The sequence below is a fragment of the Sciurus carolinensis genome, unplaced genomic scaffold (assembly GCF_902686445.1).
Source record: "Sciurus carolinensis unplaced genomic scaffold, mSciCar1.2, whole genome shotgun sequence".
In the NCBI taxonomy this organism is placed as follows: Eukaryota; Metazoa; Chordata; class Mammalia; order Rodentia; family Sciuridae; genus Sciurus; species Sciurus carolinensis.
In genome coordinates, this window is record NW_025920180.1 from 564,185 (window position 1) to 584,994 (window position 20,810).

The 20,810-nt window shown below is 36.2% G+C and overlaps 1 pseudogene; it reads left to right on the plus strand.

Annotated features, from left to right (window-relative positions):
- Positions 1-11,522: 11,522 nt before the first annotated feature.
- Positions 11,523-20,810, plus strand: part of LOC124974814 (rap guanine nucleotide exchange factor 2-like) — a 172,762-nt pseudogene continuing 163,474 nt past the window's right edge.

A 20,810-nucleotide genomic window follows, 5' to 3' on the forward strand; every position in this document is an offset into this window, starting at 1 on the left:
TTTTAACGTTCATACTTTCTGTTATTTATTAACGGATTACACTAACAACTTCTTATGTATGTCATGATGTTTCAAAGCATACAAATGACTAAATGTAAATAATTAATACATGCATTATTTCACATAATTAGCAGGTTTATTTTTCAGTAAAATTTACATATATTCTGGTATCATTTATTAAGAATACAATATACAAATCAGGCATGATGGCACACAATTATAATCCAGTGACTCAGGAGGCTGAAAAAAAAAGGAGTGCCTGTTCAACACCCACCTCAGCAACTTATTAAGACACTAACTAAAAAGAAGAAAAAGGGAAAAGATCTGATGACATCAACCAGTGGTAAAGTTCACTGGGCTCATTTCCAAGTACTAAATAAAATGAATAATATAATACACTATACCCATCATGTTGTACAGAACACTTGACTTTTCCCCATCAAAATGTAAATTTGCAGACTTTGCTGTAACTCCTAACATCCCCCAAATCATAGCTCCTAAGTTCAACTTTTTTTTTCACATGTGAGGTAAGTGATGTAACAATTGATTTTTGCCTTTTAATTTTTCTCTTCTTTTACGGAAGGAGGGTATTTGGGATTGAAAACAGGGGCATTTTTTTTTACTGAGTTACTTCCCCAGTCCATTTTTATTCTTTTTTTTTTTAATTTATTTTTTAGTTGTAGATGGACACAATACCTTTACTTTTATTTTTATGGGATGCTGAGGATTGAAGCCAGTACCTCTCACATGTGAGGTAAGTGCTCTACCACTGAGCTATAACCACAGTGCCTCCCACAGATGCTTTCATGTTGTTTATTTTTGAGACAGGATGTCACTAAGAAACTCATCTCAAACTTGCAGTCCCTCTGCCTCAGCTTCCCAATTATCTGGAATTACAGGCATGTGTCTTTTTACCTGGCCTCTTTTTTATTTATGTAGTAATTTCCAAACATGTCCAAAATAATTATAATCCTCTACTAAATTTTTTTTTAGGTAGAAAAATGTCAACAGAAACAACATCACACAAGAAATGGAAACTTGGTTCAATCAAATCAACAATAAATAACTGGGAAAAGACCATAAGAATTTGAAGGTTATGAATTTACTATGTGGAAATAACCATTTCAGTAATGTTTAATGTGCTGATAAAGAATGAAAGTAAAAGAAATTGAGAGAAAAAGATTACAGAAATCAGCAGAAATTGTATACTTGAAATGTTCTTTAAGAACTAAGGTCTGAGACCTTGGAAGTGAAAGAAAAGAGATCAAACTTCAAGAAGCAGAACCAGATAAACACACACACACACACACACACACAAAAAAAAAAAAAAAAAACTCACAATGAAGCATATGAAATTCCAAAATTCAAAAAGAAAAACTTTGGGGAGGACCAAAAGATAAGAGATGCATCATTTACAAGGATGTTTCTATATAATTAGTAGTTGACTTTTTACCAGAAGTATCCTGAGAAGAACTGGAAAATACAGTTGAATAAAGCAAAGAAAAAATAAACTAACAACCATGAAAGCTATATCTAAAAGCACTATTTTTTAAAGATAAAGAAAAAGAAGGGTCTGGGGATACAGCTCAATAGTTCAGTTGGTAGAGTGCTTGCCTAGCACACACAAGGCCCTGGGTTCAATCCCCAGCACTCTGAAAAAAAAAAAAAAGTCATTATGTCAAGATATAAAAATGCTAAAAACGTTTCTGACTTCTAGACTTGTCCTACAAGAAAGACTGCAGAGAATCCTTTCAATAAATCTGCAGAGAACAAATCATTAGAAATCTTAAAACTTTCTGTCAAAAGCAAAAATATCCATAAATATGAATTCTATTAGAATTTAATTATGGTCCATAAAATAATTTTCCCATAGAGTTTGAAAGACAAAAACATAAAGATTATCATAAACCTGAAAATTGGTATGCAATATGAAAATAGTTTTATAGCAACATAAAGAGGATCAGCAAATGTGTTGATTTTCATATGGAATTTAACTTAATTTACTACTGGTAGATGAAATTATTTAAGAATAAAGTGTTTTATATAATCCAATTTTAGTGACACATTTACTATGAAATGTATGAATAGAATAAGGTGAGACATGTCACTATAACAATCTATGAACCAAAAATTAAACTAGGGAAAACAATCATAAGAAATAGAGAAAATAACTTACAAAGTGACAGCAATAAGTTCTTTATTTTCAGTAATTTATCTAAGCAGATTGGATTATTATTAAACACCAATCAGAACACAAAATGTGACTAACAGGATTAAATCTGAAAATCCCTGTACACTATTTAAATCTATGTTCACTTTTAGTAAAAGTGATAGTATAAAAAGATATTACATGCAAAGATGAAGAAAGGAAATCAGAGATGGCAATAATAATGCTATGCAAAAAGATTAAGAAAAAAGTTATGTGAGATAAAATGCTTTCTAAATATTTTGAAAAAGTGACAAACTAGAATATTATATAAAGACATGTAAGAGACCACCCTCTAAAACTCTACAATAATACATGCATAACTACATCATACTTCCAAATATAGAAAGGTATCCCTAAGAAAATTCCTAAAAATAATAACAGTAATATTTGGAGACACTAATCTCCAATGGATGTAACAGAAAATAAAACAAGCACAATGGTAAACAGGAACTAGAAGACTTTAAAAACTATTATAAACCAACTAGACTTTCAGGACTCAGGCTTCTCAATAGTTCATGAAATATTCTGGATTGACCAACTTGCAACCAGAACATATGTTAATAAATGATAATACTTAAATAACTTTAAAAACATAAGTAAATTCAATTAGAAAACAATAGGGAAGTGACATTCAAACCCCCAAAATATGTGAAAATGGTGTACTCTTAAACATGGTCTCATTCAAGAAATGAAAGATAACATTATAAGTTGTCTATATTATCCAAATGATCTTTAGACACAGGTAATAGCTATCAAATTAACAATATTAGTTTTTCAAAAAAAGGATATTTTAAAAATCCTGTGGAAATCCAAGTGCTTATAAATAATTCAAAAATATTTAAAATAGAAACAAATTTGAGTAATGCTTTCTGATTTCAAACATAATAAAAGCTACAGTATTCAATGGATTAATACTGACACACTTAGACAAGCACACATATGGGACAGAAAATAAATCTTCACCTAGATGGGTGAATCAAGACATAGTTACACACTTGTGATCATTATATCATTCAATATGGCCAACAGGGGAAGCTAAAATGATGTTCTTCCATATGCATGAATGAAGGCAATCTGGAAGTCCTGAGTGCTAATTCCAACTATCAACAGTAAGGTGAACAAAATATAAGGAAACACATTGGACTTTAAGGGGTAGGTCACAGTATTTTATCCTGTTGAATTACTATGACAAATATGAAGTGAGGGGTGTGTATCATATAAAAAAAAAAGAATGAGGTCAAACATAAATAGAAATGCAATAACTATTTTCTGGTCTATATTGACAATTTCCTAATGTATTTTGATGAAAGTAAGTATATGAAAGTCATTCATGCACAGCAGAAGCTACCAAGAGATATTCTTCAAAGGAAGAACCTTCAATATTGGTAGTGAATTAAGAATTCTGAAGGGAAGCTCATTCACCCAGAAGCAGCAGGTTTCTGTAGTTTTCCAACATCACATCTCTGTATAAATTCTGCTGAGCTGGGTCCAGGCATTCCCATTCCTCTTGAGAGAAATCAACAGCCACATCCCTGAATGTCAATGGTTCCTGAAATAAGAATAAGTGTATAAATGGCATATTGGCCATTTGATCATTAACAGAGTTTTTCATTTGACCCAATGAGAGGTAGGAGACCTGGTTCTCACATAGGTGTGGAACCTCAATGACTCAATAAGACACTTTTAAACAAGGTGTGCTTGTCTAATGTATTAGAGAACTCTGAGAAAAGAGAATGACTGAAGTCCAAAAAAATTCTATGTGCTACATTTTTGCAAAATGAAGTGTAAAATAAAGATGAGCATCAGAATTTACACTTGGGGTCTATGTTTATATTTTACAAAATATAGTATGCATTTTTCTCAGATGGAAAATTTATAGTGAATTAGAAGATTTCTTCCTAAATTGTAATAAGCACAAACATGGATTGGATATGCATCATTAATACATAGATGGAGTCAGTAGTCCTGGGATGGGATCTGGGTTTCTGAATATGTAGCAAGCTCTCTAGTTATGCCAATGCCACTGGTCCAAGAGAAGCTTTTGAATATTTGTGAGGTAGAACACTAAAAAATGAGTTTGTTGATGAATTTGAATTCAAATATTTTAAGCAGTTTGTGCAGTTTGCTATAATAGCAAGTAGCAACAAGAATACTTTCTGATCATTTTAAATATATATGTCACTCCAAGGGTATATCATCCTAATACATATACCCAAAATAATCTATTGAGAGTGGATATATTTGTTTTTTTTTTTATTTTTGATGACATTATGTCAAACATCCAATTAGTGTTCTTCCTGGGTTTTTGCACATCTCACTGGCCTATAATTCATAAAAGGTATTTAAAGTCCGAAATTAAAAGAATTTTCAGAGCAGTCATTGACAGTTATGATAACTGAGAAGAGTAACGGAAACATGTTAAAAAGGCAATAAAATTAAATTCATCAAATGATAGGTTTTAGTACATATGTGAAAATGGCAACTTGTTATGCATTAAAACAAAATTTTATGTAAATGAAATACACTTAATTGTGTAAAATTATAAATCAATTTGGGGTTGATGCTTTGTTTCATTATTACAGTACTAAGATGCACATATCGAAGAACAGAATATAAAGAGCCATGATTTCTGAGTCTTGTATTTTCTTTGATATTTTTCAGTTATCATTTCTGAACTCTATTTTAGAATTTTAATGCACTAAGAAATAGGATTTTTTAACTGCATTTTTACTGAAAATGTAGGGAGATTAGAATGGGTATGCCTTTGACCTTGAGGTGGACTAAAATGAAAACATACAAAGCTATGGTTACAAACTCAATATGTCTAGTAAACAACAATGAGAATTTTTGTTCTCCAAAGCAAGTCACTAATAAAGACAAATTCAAAAGATGGAAGATTGTACAAAATATGGTAGTTTATACAGATTATTTAGAAAAATTCTGAGGTGATACTTAATGATAAAAAGAAATAAATTATTATAGGGAAAATTTGGCAGATAATTTTGGTATAGTGACAATGCACATAAAAGGACACCATTGTTGCTGTGATGTGAATGACCAAAATGAAGGAAAATAAAAGATAAGACATAATTTCAAACTTCTTCTGATAAAAGTTTTCATTGAAGTTCCATCTGTGTACATGTTCTATGCTATAGAAGTCCTAAAAGGGTAGTTCAAATATACTTTACTATTCTAGAGAGTGAGTCTCTTCTTCTTTTATTTTTCCTGTTTTGCTTTAGCATTATAATGGACATCTTTCTAACATAAATTATGGCAAAATAATTCTGATTTGATGGGAGATACCAAAAGATTCAAGATTAATGTCATCAATTATGAGCATGTAAAACTGAGGGAAAGATCAGTGAATTGGGTTTGAATAATTTTGCCCCATGGAAATATAAGGGTCAAGTCCAAAGCCATTCATAGGAAAGATGAAGAAAGATGGACTCTCAGAGCATGGGTTTCCAGCTAGAATCTGTTCCTTGCTCACTATGTAAATTTTTTCTCCCAGTCTCCTCAGATTGATTCTCTAGGTAAATATGGTACAGATCATGTTTGCTGTAATAAAGGAAGTGACAGGCTAAAACCAGTGGCAGTTTTTAAAACTTTTTCAAGTCACACTTGGGTCAGGTTCCTCCAGGAAAGATGGACAGAGAGAAAGGAGGTGCTGGCACCAAGTGAGGGCTTGGCACAGGATGCTGGAAAGTTCAGAGGAGCTAGAGGCCCAGGTGGAAGGGCGGGCTGTGATACCAATGAACTCACATGGACATGAGAGTCTGCAAAGCCCATACAAGGGACAACAGTTCCAAAACTATCACACATGAGCTGGAGGAGCCATATAAGAACTGACAAAGACTTGCCCTAACCTGTCTCCATGTGGGAATGACCCAGCCCCATTAAGCACATGGTGGGCAGTTTGGGAGAGTGGTGGTCAAGGTAACCCAGTTTTCCACAGGATGACATGGCACACAGAACCCATCTTGTTTCAGAGATCAACTGGTTCATCTCCTTCCCTCAAAGACTTTGGATATGCACAGAGCTTCAGGACATCTTGCTGACTGAGAACTTTGGAAAGCTCCCTCTAGTGAGACTGGGCAGGGGTGGCAAGGTGGGAGTAGGGACTGTTTTGAGAGAGCAGGTGAGGAATGGACAGATTGGGAGTTCCAGAGACTTCAGAGATGATGCCTGGTCTAATAGGAACATTGATTCAAAGCTCTAACTTCAAGCTAATTTGACCAATGAGATAGTTTCATCCTGACCTCTCTAGGCAGGAAATACAGAAAACGGGCCTTCCCAAGACTCAGGGGGGTGAAAAGTGGCTAAGAAAAGCCAGATTTAGGCTCCATGAATGCAATGGAGAGTGAGTCTCTATTAACTATTCTCTTTCAAAACTTTATGTTACTATAAGCAATGAATGGAATTCTCTTTTAATGTGCATTTTATTAATTCTTGAAATTGATGCAGCATCCAGAAGAAATGCACACAAGAAAGTATATTTTACTTCTTTGGCAATCTTTAATGACTCAAAAATAGCATGAATGCAAAGCTATGGTACTAACACATTCACGTGTTAAAAAGAAATATGTTACTCACTACAGGTCATGAATCCATCACATGAAAAAAACTGATGTGTAATAGTTGAGGGGAAACTCCTAATATAAAGGGCTACAAGTTAACTATTCTGGAAAGGAAATAAAGTAGTTTAACACATGTTAATACAAAAATAAAAAGTAGGGAAGGACAAGTGTGCAAATTCAAAATACATGTTATTTTGGAAGGAATATGCAGCCCCAGACCTGGAACACACGTGAAAACCAGTTACATCTACTTTCTTCTCCTCTGTGCTTCTTTCTCAGGATCAATTACCTACAATTCAAATGTAACTCTTGAAAATCTCCCTCTACATGTATCAGAACAAATGGACCTTCATAGAACTCCTTTTGTAGCCTCAAGAATAGTATTAGCTTGAAGTCATGGAACTCAGGTCTTTACCCAATTTTATTGACACAGTTTGAATGAGAAAATTCTCAATGTAATGTGAGTAAAAAATCTTCAAATTCAGTGGGTTTTTGTTTATGTTGTTTTGTACTAGGTATTGAACCCTGGGAAGATTTACTGATTTGCCACTGAGCTACACCAATAACACTCCTTATTTCTTTGTTTTTTATTCTGAGATGCTCTCACTAAATTGCCAAGTCTAAACTCAAACTTTTACTTCTCCTTCATTAGCCTCCTGAGTAACTGGGATTACAGGTGTGCATGACCATGTCTGCCAAACTAAATGTTTATGTCTATAAGAGAAAACAAATGTGTAGGGCACTTGTAATATATACCTGGGGGGAAAGCACAAGTATCTATTTTTTCAGAAAATATGTATGTCATTTTGTTGCTATCCCCATAAAAATAATTTACTTAGTAAATGATAAATCTTATATGAGCAATTATAGGATTTGTCAAGTACTATGATATGTTATAGTCAGCTACTTGGCAGCTGTTACAAATGAATCTGACAAGAAAAACTAGAGAAACAAAAGCTTATTTGAGGGCTCATGGTTTAAGAGGTCTTAGTCCATAGAAGGCTGGTCTCATTCCTCAGGGTTTGAGGAGAGGTTGAACATCATGTTGGAAGAGTGTGGCAGAGGAAAACAGCTCACATGGTGACCAGGAAGCAAAGAGAGAATCTTCACTTTCTAGATACAAAATATACTCTCCAAACCCATGCCCCAACTCCATTCTCCTCTGACCACACCCTACCACTTCAGTTACCACAGATAATCTCAATCAAGGCATTATATCATGAATAAGACTCTCACAACCCAAACACTTCTCCTCAGAACCTTCTTGAATTGTCTCATAGGTGAGCTTTTGGGGGGACACCTCACATACAAACTATGATAAAGATTTAGTATTAAACTGAAATATCCAGATAACAGGATATATTATTGACAGTCACATTTTTTTCTTTTTCTTTTTTTTTTTTTTTTGGTGGTGCTGGGGATTGAACCCAGAGCCTTGTGCTTGTGAGGCAAGTACTCTATCAACTGAGCTATATCCCCAGCCCACAGACAGTCACAATTCTTTAGGAAAGAAAATATGTTATGCTAAAGCCATAATTCACCAATTTATCTGCCACAAAAACTTGAGGAATTGTACTAACTTTTATGCACCCACAATGAAATATTTTTTTTCTATTTATCTTTTCTGATAGATTTTACAAAGAATTTTCATTTGAAATTACCCCCCAAAATGTAAAAGATATAATAAACTTAGTATCAGCTTCAGAAAATGGTAACAAAAATTTTAATTAATTAAAAGAAGATCTGAAATAAAACTTTATGTTGCTTCTTTGGATACATTTTCTTATGTTCAAAATTTTACTAATGCATTTTACAATTAATTAAAAATGGAACTTAAAATAGGTGAACAAATATTTCACAGTTAAAAACCAAGAAAATAACAATACTAATTGTTAGACTCTCTGTTCAAGGTCAGATATGCTGTAACCTGTGGTAATTCTCCAATAAATACTTTTACTTATTGAAGGACACTGTGCAATATGGAAAACACTAAGTGGTATGAGTTTTCCCTGGACTTTGTTCTAATTTCCCTTTCTTCAGAAATCAGTGGGAATAAATAAATTCTGTATTTTCCTTTCTACACCAGTATCCAATTTACAGGCCACCAAAGAAACTCCATGAAATAAAGGTTGTGTGTGAAAATTTTCATGTCTTCATGTTCTAAAAGGTTACTTACGTAGATGAAATGGATAACAGAAAATCCTTCTAAGTCCATAGACAGCTAGCTTCTCTCCTAATAGTGTTCACCCCATTCCTCTGTCATCTAGGAAGAGATGACCAGACACCAATAATGCTCTACAAAATCCAAGAGAAATCACCCCTACGGGCATCAAGTTTAATGCCCTGGCAGTTGTGATATTTATTACTTGGAAAAAAAGATGATAGTGGATGAGGACACCACTTTGTGTCCTTTTAGTATTAGTTAATGTTTCATTTATGTGACCAAAATACCTGACAAAATAACTTAGAGGAATAAATATTTAATTTGAATCACAACTTTCAAAGGATTCTGTCCATGTTACACTTTCTCTAAGGCACAAAAATCATGAAAGAAAGACAAGGAGAAAATCTGCTGAACTCAGGACATCCAGGAAACAGAAAGAGAGGTAGGAAAGTACTGGGAAGAAGATAAACACATGCAGAGCACATGCCAGTGACCCATTTTCTCTAACTACCTGCCAGTAGTATAAGCAGTTATTACAAGACTAATCCACTGAAGATGAAGAGTCTTTATAATTCTATATTAGCCTAAAAGCCCCATCTCTGAGTCTTGCCACACTGGTGACTAGGCTACCAACACATATTATTTGTGATACAGTCCATTTTCAAATAAGAACAGTTTCCAAATCCATTCTGATAAGATGGCTGTGCCTACAGAAGACTGAAGGAATAGAATGGAAACATTTTTTGATAGTAGATTCAGGCAATTATTATCTGCTAAACTCTCATGTAAAATTGTAATCACCTGAGTATAAATATGTTTTAAAATGTCATTCATTACTTGGAGAAAAATGGTAATATGCTGTGTCTGATTCAGTGTTGCATGAGAAAAATGGTTGATTATCCTGTGAACTGGAGAGGGAAAATGGACAATTGGAAATGTAGTGAGGGAACTCAAAATGTGAGAATTTATCACACACATGAGCAGCTACAGTGAGGATAGAGTATCTTAGATTTGTGACCCTTCTTTTATTGTAAAAGATTCACATAAGGGGTGACACCTGGGGAGAAAGAAAGGACTGAGGTCCTTTCATAGGAAACACATATGTCTATCTGGAGTCTTGCCTCATGACTTTTTTAGTCACTCTACACAAACTCTGGAGATATAGTGATGCCCAGTTATGGATGGCATCATGAGAAAACTTCAGTTTAGGATCACAATTTATTAATAGTTCATACTGAAAAATTTGCCTGACCAAGTCTTGCTATTTCTGACAGTAAGGAGCCACCTGTACATCATGATGACCAAATATTTTCACAATCTGGACAACTATGCTTATGTTTGACATTTACCACATTAACATGATTCAATTTGGTCACATAGTCTATCAAAATTGCCAAAAATTCTGTGTTCTTATTTTTGCTGTAAGAAAATACCAAAAATATCATAGCATAAAATAATAGAAACTTATTCCTTTTCAGATATATATGTTTTCAGAGCCATGGACTAATGTTAAAGGGTTTGCAGACCCACACTCCCTTCAGCATCTTGGGACAGAATCATTCTACCATCTGGTGACTATTCACACTTCTCATTTTATGTTCACAAATGCTTCTCTTCTCTTTGTGCTGATGTAGCCATGAAAACTTGAAGACAGATAATCTACACTTACCTAGAATATGCTACAGAGGTATACCTTATAAGTCATCAATTCTTCTCCGTGGCAGAATGAAATGCACCAAAATATTCTATGAGAATGCTCTAAAAGGCTGCTGCCACTATTGCTACTGTTATGGGGTGCAACTTAAGAACAGACTGATCACCACTGTGAAGTCCAAATTTGAGAGTTTTTATTAAGCTTGTCAGCTGACTGTCTCACAGAATGTCCCAAAAAATGACTATTGGGAGATCAGCACCGACCACAGGATTGTAAGTGTTCTTATAACAAAAATTACATTAATCATGTCTGTTGCTATGATTTGAAATTACACATTAAAATCATGAGATCATTGAAAGAAGGGGAAGTGGGTCACTTAGGTACAAACTAAAGAATGATTACTAATAACTGCACAATTATGTTATCAGGGTACATTGGTTAGGAGCAATAGAGATCAAAAGAAAGCAATTTTTCATTACACAGGAATTGTCATTTTATATTGCTAAATATATCACACCAAGGAACTGATGATGGGAACAGAGGCCAGGTGTTCCCATGGGAGAAGTTAAGCAATTTTTGATGGGTTCAGAGGTGGAGTGCTCCCATGGGAGAAGCTTATTTCCTACATAATGTGGAGTCTAAGAGCAAAATGGAGTCTGTCTGGCCTATAACATTCTCATGGAGCCAGATCTGTCAGAACATCACATTTTCACCACCAGACTAGGTTCCATCTGCCACCACTCTTGACACACCCAGTCCCCTAAACCAGGGTCCTGACAGGAATATCCCCACAAATCCAGACTCAGCCCTTGAACCATGGGAAAGAAAAGCATAGGGGAAGTGGCATCATTGAGAACCAGGAACCTGAAGGAAAAAAAGGTGGAGGTAAAGGCAAGGTACAAAAAGCAAAAGTAAAAAATGGTGGAAGAAGCAGTGAACAGAATTAAAGAGGAAGAAACTGTTGAGGATGGGGAAGTTGATGAAAGGGATACACAAGAAGAGGAAGAGAATGATGAAACGGCTCATGATGAAGAGGACTGTGGAGAGGACAAAGGGGATCCCATGTGAGAGCACTGATAGCTTGACACACATACCAGTGGAATTTTACTTGGAGGCCTCTAAGGGCCAGGAGTTAATGGCAGAATTAGCCAAGATGAGCCACACTTCTCTCATCTCCCTGCTCTTTGAAGTCCACCAGATGCCATGCCTCTCTCTCCTTAGCCTCTCATTTCTTCCTCTACAGACCCTGCTCATTCAACCTAAATCTGATGGTGTTTCAGTTTCTGATATATTCCTTCTGAGCCCCCAGCTGGTACCCAGTCACCCATTTTCACTTTATTGTTTCTCAACCCATCCCCCCAGTCCTTGCCCCCAGGTGGCCTCCCTTCCTGGCCCTTTGAATGGCCCAGTCTCATATCCTGTGCAATCCCTCTCCTGCCTCATTCTTTGGTGGCAAACACCAGACAAGTGGTGGGTAAGGGTTGGGACCTAGACAAACAACTTCTCCATTTTTATTGTTAATTGATTAAAGAAATGGTACCACTACTTTCTAAAGAGCACATTAACAAGACTGGCATGGTGGTACTTCCCTGTAACTCCAGTGCACTGTCAGGCTGAGGCAGGAAGACTGAGTTCAAAAGCAACCTCATGAACTTAGCACAACTCTAAGCAACTCATTGAGACCTTGCCTCTAAATGAAATATGAAGAAGTTCTGGGGATGCAGCTTAGTATTTAGGCTTCCCTGGGTTCATTCCCCATTACAAAAAAAAAAAAAAATTCTCACAGCACTATTTAGAGCATGAAATCAGCAGCTGCCACAATATATACTATATATTATAGCCATCAGTGTATATGAAGTCCAACACTGAAAAAACAGTGTGCCACATGACTGGGTGAGGGTTACAATGCTGAAGCAATTGGTACAGTTCTCATGTGATACATAATTAGTTCCATGGAAATAAAGACAGAACTTCTAAAAACACACTGGCCATTTAGACAATGATAAATAATAGAACTTGTAAGGTTGGAAAGTAGAGAAGTGACAACCTTTTCAAAGAAAGCTGCCAGGACAATGGGTTATCTATGTCTCTCTCTCTCTCTCTCTCTCTCTCACACACACACACACACACACACACACACACACACAAATTGCTATTGTAATCTTCAAAAATATCACTGAAAATCATTTTCTCTGGTAGTGAATACCTAAACATAAATGCAAGATATAAAATATGCTAAAGTTGTTATGAGAAAGGGAGTCTCAGTGAATGTGTTGTACTTGCCTGTAATAAAAGCTACTTAGGAAAACAGGGCAGGAGGATCACAACTCAGGGCAAGCCTGAGCACATTAGGAAGACCCATTTCTAAACAAAGTTTTAAAAGGTCTAAGAATGTAGTAGTAGGGGTTCCAAGTTTTGAATCCCCAGAAACATGGTGGAGGGGGGAGGAAGGAAAAAAGATAAAAGAAAGATACTTAATTCTTGTGCAAGTTACATAAAATAATATTTTTATTCAAAAATGGGTAACTATTAAAAGTTATAGTCATTGAATGGTACCATTAAATGTACAAAGTGTAGTGACAGGTGGGGAGAAACAAGTTACTTTACATACAGCAAAACACTTTTAAAAAGAAGGAAATGTATAGGAAACCAAAATAAAAGAAGACAAAAGACTGGAATAGACATTTTATAAAGAACATACATAACATTTAAATAATCATAAATAGCTAAGTTTTTAAAATTAGAAGTTCAATAAATGTAATAAAATTATACATGAGAGATAAAATTTAACATTATCAAATAATATTTGGGACAAAAAAAATTTCATGAAGTAAACTTAGATAAAGTGTAAATTTTCATGTATTTATGGAAACTAGCTATTAAAAGGCAAAGGGGATGGGGGGGACTTATCAAGGACCAGTCAGTTTTTACCATATTACATACAGTTTAACAGATACAGTGAAACTCATGTAAGTTTTAAGTCATGTCATGTACATGTGACATGAATTTTACATGAATACATGCTTAGAAATATAGAATTTTGAGAAAATAAAAATATAGAACACTTAAAATAATCATACATGCCATATGTGTAAAGTGTAGAACTCATCATTATAAAGAGCAATCTCCCCAAATCTGAAATATTACCCCAACAATATGATAGCATATGTTACTTTTAATGAAAGAAGAAATCAAAGAAAAATACTAAAATTCATATGGATTGTTAAATAAACATGAAAGTAGCCAAGAAACTTTGAATTCTAAGAGGGAAAAAAAGGACATTATCCTTTCCTTACACTAATGTGTCCTATTAAACTATAAATTTACAATAATAAAGACCAAGGGATCATAACACAAAGAAATCCATAAATAAATCAATAGTTATGTAAAAACTATTTGTATATTAAATAGCAATGGAAGGGCCTATATAAATCCAACCACATCAGGAATAACATTAAAAGTTAGGAAACAAACAAATCTAAAGGTAGATGTTTGTGCTTGGGGCACAGTTCACTGGCAGTGTGTGTACAGAATGTACAAGGCCCTGGGCTCAAACTCCAGCACAGAAATAAAAGGCTTATGCTCAGAGTAGAGGGAGGAAGACACTGGAAATGTAACACAAGAGGATGTTTCTGACCATTCCTCCTCCAGGAACACATTATAAACATCTTAGGTTTCACATCCCTCTTGGCAAGGAATAAATGAGTCAAGAGACTTATATTCATTACACAACAGAGAAAATACCTGCCATCAAATGTAGAAGAAAACCTGAGGTAGTCTTGGACATTAGTCCAGTTTAGGCAAAATACTGTGTAATTGGAACAGAAGTACCAACAGTCAATACCACCTTGAGGAGAGAAAGATTGGGACTATATGTACAAACCCTAACTTTAAAATTTTCTGTGATAGAGACCCTAATCTACCTAGTACTTAAGAGAAAGCACCAAGATAGTAATAAGTATCAAGACCACAGAAATCATGGTGGTCTTCTATGGTCATGCAACTACTACCATGGACTTCAACACCTGGAATCAGGGAAGAGAAGACGTTAAATTACAAGAGACATGTTTTATGTCTAGAAGAGATTTGCTAGAGTACTTGACCAACTAATGTTGCTGACAGTTGAGCCACCCTCTATCATATCCTGCATCAAAGAGTTAAAAGGAAAAATATTGCACCACTTGCAGCCTTAGTGGGTGCTTAGCACTTCCTGAGCTCCCTCTCCCAGCTTGCTCCTATTATAACTGCAGCCCTACCAATTCCTCTTGGAAGGAGGTTTTCTATTCACTGGATAACTCATCTCTAACATTTTCCATTCCATGGACTACATCCTAATCTCCCAAGCTCTGGGGTCAAAGTTGACTGAGTATGTGCAAATATACTTAGATCACAAATAAGTGGTGTCCAAGACACTCCATGACCTACAACAACCAGCAGTAGTGTTGTTCTCTGTCAAAATAACAGATCCTTGTTTGTGCCCAGAAGTGATTTAGAACACAATCTCCCAGTAGCTACTGGACAGCCTAGATTCTAAAAAATTCTATCAGGGATTTAATGTATAACTCAAATAACAAATGTCTTTCATCATGCACACTGCTGCAAGAATGACTACTACAAAGAGATGAAAGATAACAAATACTCCAGAAGACATGGTATGGAAAAAAGGAAACACATGGACATTAATGGTAAGGATGTAAATTTAGTACAACTAGGTCTGAAAATAGTATGAAGGTTTTTGAACTAAAAATGGAACATATGACACAGTAAAAATAATTGCTTACATATCCAAAGGAATTACAAACACAAGGTCAAAGAAATAGCTACACTCCCATTTTCATTGTAGCAAAATTCCCAGTACCAAAGACAACTAAAGTGCCTTTAGATGAAGGATACATTGGAGGCCCAATGTCCTTCCAGCTGCAGAACATCTTCCTATTTCTGAAAGAAATAGGGTCTTGCTGAGTTACTAAGTACTTGTTTAAGTTGCTGCAGCTGGCTTTGAAATGTGATCATCCTACCTCAGCCTCCTGGTCCACTGGAATGATATTTAGACTTATTTAATGTCAAGAGATTCCTCCCAGCTACAGGGCATCCAGCTGCTCTCTTGAGAGACTCCACACAGTAATTCAAACTGTTCTCCAAGTGGACAAGACTCAGAGTCTGATATTCACTACATACCCCAAATATTTTAAGACACACCACAAATGGGCACCTTGTATCAGTCAGTTCTTAAACACAGGACTAGGAAGGCAGGAGAGGTTGAGATAAGGAAGCATCACACAGTCAATTCAGTGGTGAATCTCAACAGAAAAAAATTGTGATAAGTCTTCTGTGCCTTGGAAGACAGAGGGTGGCACATTATTATTATTATTATTTTTTTTTTTGGAATGGTCAAGCGATACTTCTCTATTTCCCTCTCACATAAATTGCCCACAAACAGAAAACAAAACCTTTAACATGTGTCATTCAGTATTTGAAGAAGTTACAAAATTTTGCATCAATTTGAAGTATAGAATGGGAAACAAATAATTGATAATGTCAAGAGGGAAATTTGGAATTGGGAATATGAACTATAGTTGAAAATTTAAAAAATTGTTTTTTATGTTTATACACGAATATATAAACCTTAGTGTGTTTCACCATTGTGAACAGCCACCAGAATGGAGACCTAGTTGGATTGAGATATATTTCATGCTTGTATAATTATATCAAAATGTATTTTTCTGTCATGTACAACTAAAAAGAACCAATTAAAAAATAAAATTTATTACTTTATTCATAGGATAGGGGCCACAGTCTGGATTTGAGATGCTGCTTCCTGAATATTTAGCTAGCTCAGCAGGAAGGAGGAACTGAGGCCTCTAGAGACCACAGCTCCTTATATGCAGGAACACCATGAAGTTGGGGTCCTCCTTTAATGATCCTCTCAATCTTCACCACACAGACTGTGGAGATGCTTGGCTGCCAGCACATTGATGCCCTTATTCTCCTCTAATGTTCTTCCACATCTTCTTCTCTCAACCTGGGGAAACTCTGGGGTGCCAGCACACTGATATCCTCTTGGGGCTTCAGGCAGAGGCAGAAGACACTGTGCACTGATGTGACAAGATGCCCAGGATCCAGCTACCGACCTCACTAGACCTGAAGAAAGGGATTGAGGACTGAGGAACCACACAGGAAGACTAGGACTGGCAGACTTAAGAGAACCAGGAGGAGCCACCTCCATCATTTCTGCTCCTGCCATCACCAGTCCCAAGGGCTTTAGCTTCCCTTCCCAGTCTCCAGATGCCTGAAGCAAACTCACAATTTTCTGGTCTTCACTGTGCCCGGTGACCTCCCTGTGATTCAGCCCCTGTGTAGCACAGAAACCTGGGGTTCCTGAGCACAGGAGGAAAAGTCAGAAACAGCACCCAAGAATGGCGGACTTCTGAGACAAAGACCAGCATTGGAGTTTGGAAGCTGCTCCCTCCTCTCTGACTGCATGCAGACTGGACATTTCTCACCCAGGTACCTCTGATTGGACAGGGTTTCAGGGCCCACACCCTGATTCTGAGCAGAGTGAATCTACCTCTGAGTGTTAGTAGATTGTGGCCAATCCAGGAATTAATGAGGACAGAATGATAGACTTTGGGTTGTTGCTTTTGGTTTCTGCAATACCTGGGACTCACCCCAAGGGTACTCTACACTGATAGCCATTCCCATTCTGTTCAATTTTTTGAGACTGGGTCTCATGAGTTTGATAAGGGTGGCCTCAGTATCACAGGCATACACCACCACACCTGGATTTGATTTTTTTTGTCTTTTGGGTTCCTGTGAATTGAACCCAGAGCTTCGGCTTGCAGCTATTTTAAGGGAGGGTTTCCTTACAGCACTGAAACCTAAGGCAGAGTGGAGGCAATTTACATTTATCATTGTACATACATTCATATTGACTTATGAATTATATATGTATATATAGTTTATGAATGGAAATGATAAAATGAACATAATTTAAATTCCATTTAACATTTTTACTCTCTGTTCTTATGGGAATGGGTTTTATTTTTTGGGGGGGAGCCAGGGAGTGAAGCTGGGATGCTAAATCACTGATTTATATCGCCAGCCCTTTCTCTATTTTATTTAGAAACAAATAAAACTTGCTAACTTGCTTAGGGCCTTCCTCAGTTGCTGAGGCTGACTTTGAACTCACAATGCTCCTACCTCAGCCTCCAGAGTTAGTAGGATTTCAGGAGTGCATCACCACAGCTGGTTCTTGTCTTAACATCTTCAGTCACTGAGATGACATGCATATCCCCCCACACCTGGCTATTAATTGTTTGTTTTCCTTTTGAGTTGCTAAGAAATGAACCCAGAGCTTCAGGCTGCAGCTATTTTAATATTGGTTTTCCTTGCAGTAGTGGCATCTAGACAACATCATATAATATTTACAATTAAACTTGAATATAAGGACATATTAATTTATTTATTGTGTTTTATTCATGAATAAAAATGTTAATAAAATTTATTTAAGGGTTGGGGATATATCTCAGTTGGTAGAGTGCTTGCCTTGCAAGCACAAAGCCATGGGTTCAATCCCCAGCACCACAAATGAAAAAACAAAATTCTTTACATTTCCATTTTACTTTGTTGCTCTCAGTTTGTATTTGAAAATTAAGTGTCTCTTACAGATGAATATGACAGTTGTAATTTGCCAATAAAAAACAGTAAAAAAAAAAAACAGTTCACAGTTCACAGTATTACCACACACCTGTAATAATGATGATTATCAACAAAAAAGAGAAAAGAACTGCTACAAAAGATACAGTGGACCTGACATGCTCATATATTACAGGTGGTATTGTGAAATGGTACAGCAATTATAGAAACCAGCATGAAATCTGCACCAAAAATTAAAAGCAAATTGACCATATGTCACCACCAGCTCCCTTCAGGTTATTATTCCACATAAAATTGAAATCAGGATTTCTAAGAGATGTCACCACTTGCATGCTGATAACAGCATCATGCACAAGAGGCAAGGTATGGAAAACATTTATATTCACAGCAGATGAATGATTAAAGGAGTGTATTATTTGGCCCTTAGATTTGAATATGGGCATTTGAGACAACATTAAGAAGATGAAATTATGCTATGGGAAGGACAAACACTGTATAATACCACTTACATTAGGTATTTAAAGTGTCAAATACATGGAAACACCCCAGAAGCTCGGGAGGCTGAGTTTCAGGCCAGCCTCAACACTTAGCAACTCCCTAAGCTACTCAGTGAGACCCTGTTGCTAACTAAAGTACAAAAAGGGACTTTGGATGTGGCTCAGTCATTAAGTGACCCTAGGTCCTCTTCCTGGTGCAAAAAGTAAAATAATGTAAACAGAAAGTAGTCATGTTGGTTGCCACAGTATTGGGTTAGGGTGAAGTGGGGTGCTGCTCTTCAATGAATATGCTATATTTGCAGTATAATACTTTGCTTATAGATTACAGTAAATAATTCTATGGAAGGAAGAAAGAGAAACAGGAAGAGAGAGAGAGAGAGAGAGAGAGAGAGAGAGAGAGAAGAGAGAGAGAGAGAGAAAGAGAGAGAGAGAGAGAAAGGATGTACAAGGCAGGAAAAGGAAGATTTGCCCCATGTTGTTCCTCCTACACAGTCAGTAGCCCTGATCAAGGTGACACTATCCTTGCTTGAATACCCTGCTACTACTATCCTAAATTATTATTGATTTTATCTTTGTTCTTATGCTTCATATGTGAATTCCAAGAAGACAATGGACCACATGTATGAACACAGCACACACATGTAACTCCATGTATGCTGCATCTGGTCACCTCTTGCATATTAAAGAGTTTTAATTTTAATCAGCACAGAAGTCCAGTGGGCCAAAAAACTGTGGGAACTGAGAGGAACTAGGGCACAGTATGAGTGTTGGCCTAAGTATGAATGAACACAGGATGGCGCTGAAGCCCAGAAAGGCCACACTGTGGGGTCCAATGGGAACTAGATTCAAGTGCAGAAAGAAGGCAGTGTATTCTTCACCAAGACCAAGGACCCCTGTTCTCCCTTTTGTCACTCATAGTACTTCACTGTGTTAGCCCACCTCCCCAGCTGAGGATGTGAAGGGAAAGGGAAACCAGGGCCATCTACAGTCAGGTTCTTTCAGTTCTTTCCAACTTACTAACAAATCAGTGATAGAGATTGAGAACAGTCACCCAAGTGTAGTGAGAGCTATTGCATTGGTTTTGTGTATCATTTTCACTGCTCACATGAATGAACTCAACATGAGTGTGCAAACTATAAAATATGCTTTCTTGTAATTTTCCATTTAGAATTGACAATGTAAAATTAAAGATGTTAAAAGCCTTACTAATAATCTAATATACTAGTTTTTCTGTAATAAGAAGGTCAATAAAGGAAAATAAAATGCACCATGACATGAAGAGATCACACAAGAAAAAAATGGACTTCTGTTACATGATGTTACTGGCAAAGGTAACCTGCTTTTAAAATAAGGACTCTGTTTACATTATTCACATGGACTTGCAAATTACACAGATGGTCCTAATAAATACCAGTAAAAAAAGATTCTATTTTCCTGGAGAAATGGCTTATTTTAAGATCTGGTAAGATAAATACAAAACTTAGAATGAACTAGAAGAAGCAGAATAAGTAGGGAAAAGAGGAATAAGTAGGGAAAGGAGGAGGAGGAGAAAAACTTTAAAATGTGGATGTCTGACAAATGACCTAGGACCTGGGGAAAAGATCTTCAAAGAGCAAAACCTGGAGTAATATCAGCAGGAAACTAAGTAACTTTAATACTGAAATAACTAAAAGCAATGAAGGAACATATATTTATGGTCTTACAGAAATAAATGACTACATAGATAATAAGTGATGGGAACAGACAAATCTTTCTTATAGGAAAAAGGCAGGTGGACAGCATCCCCTCCTGTGGGTGGAGCTTACATTCCTTCTCCTTGTAGGGTGGACAGTTTCAGTGACTTGATCATGAACAGTAGTGTAGGAAGAAGAGAAAAGAAGTATCTTCCCACAGATAAGCTGGGCAATAACTACTTTGACCATGGATGGAAGGTAGCACCTGAAGAAATTCAGTGACCACTAGGTAACCCTATCTTGCTGTGACAAGAAGTCACTTCATTTCTTCTAAAATTATTTAACCACCAGTCTGAACACACACACACACACACACACAC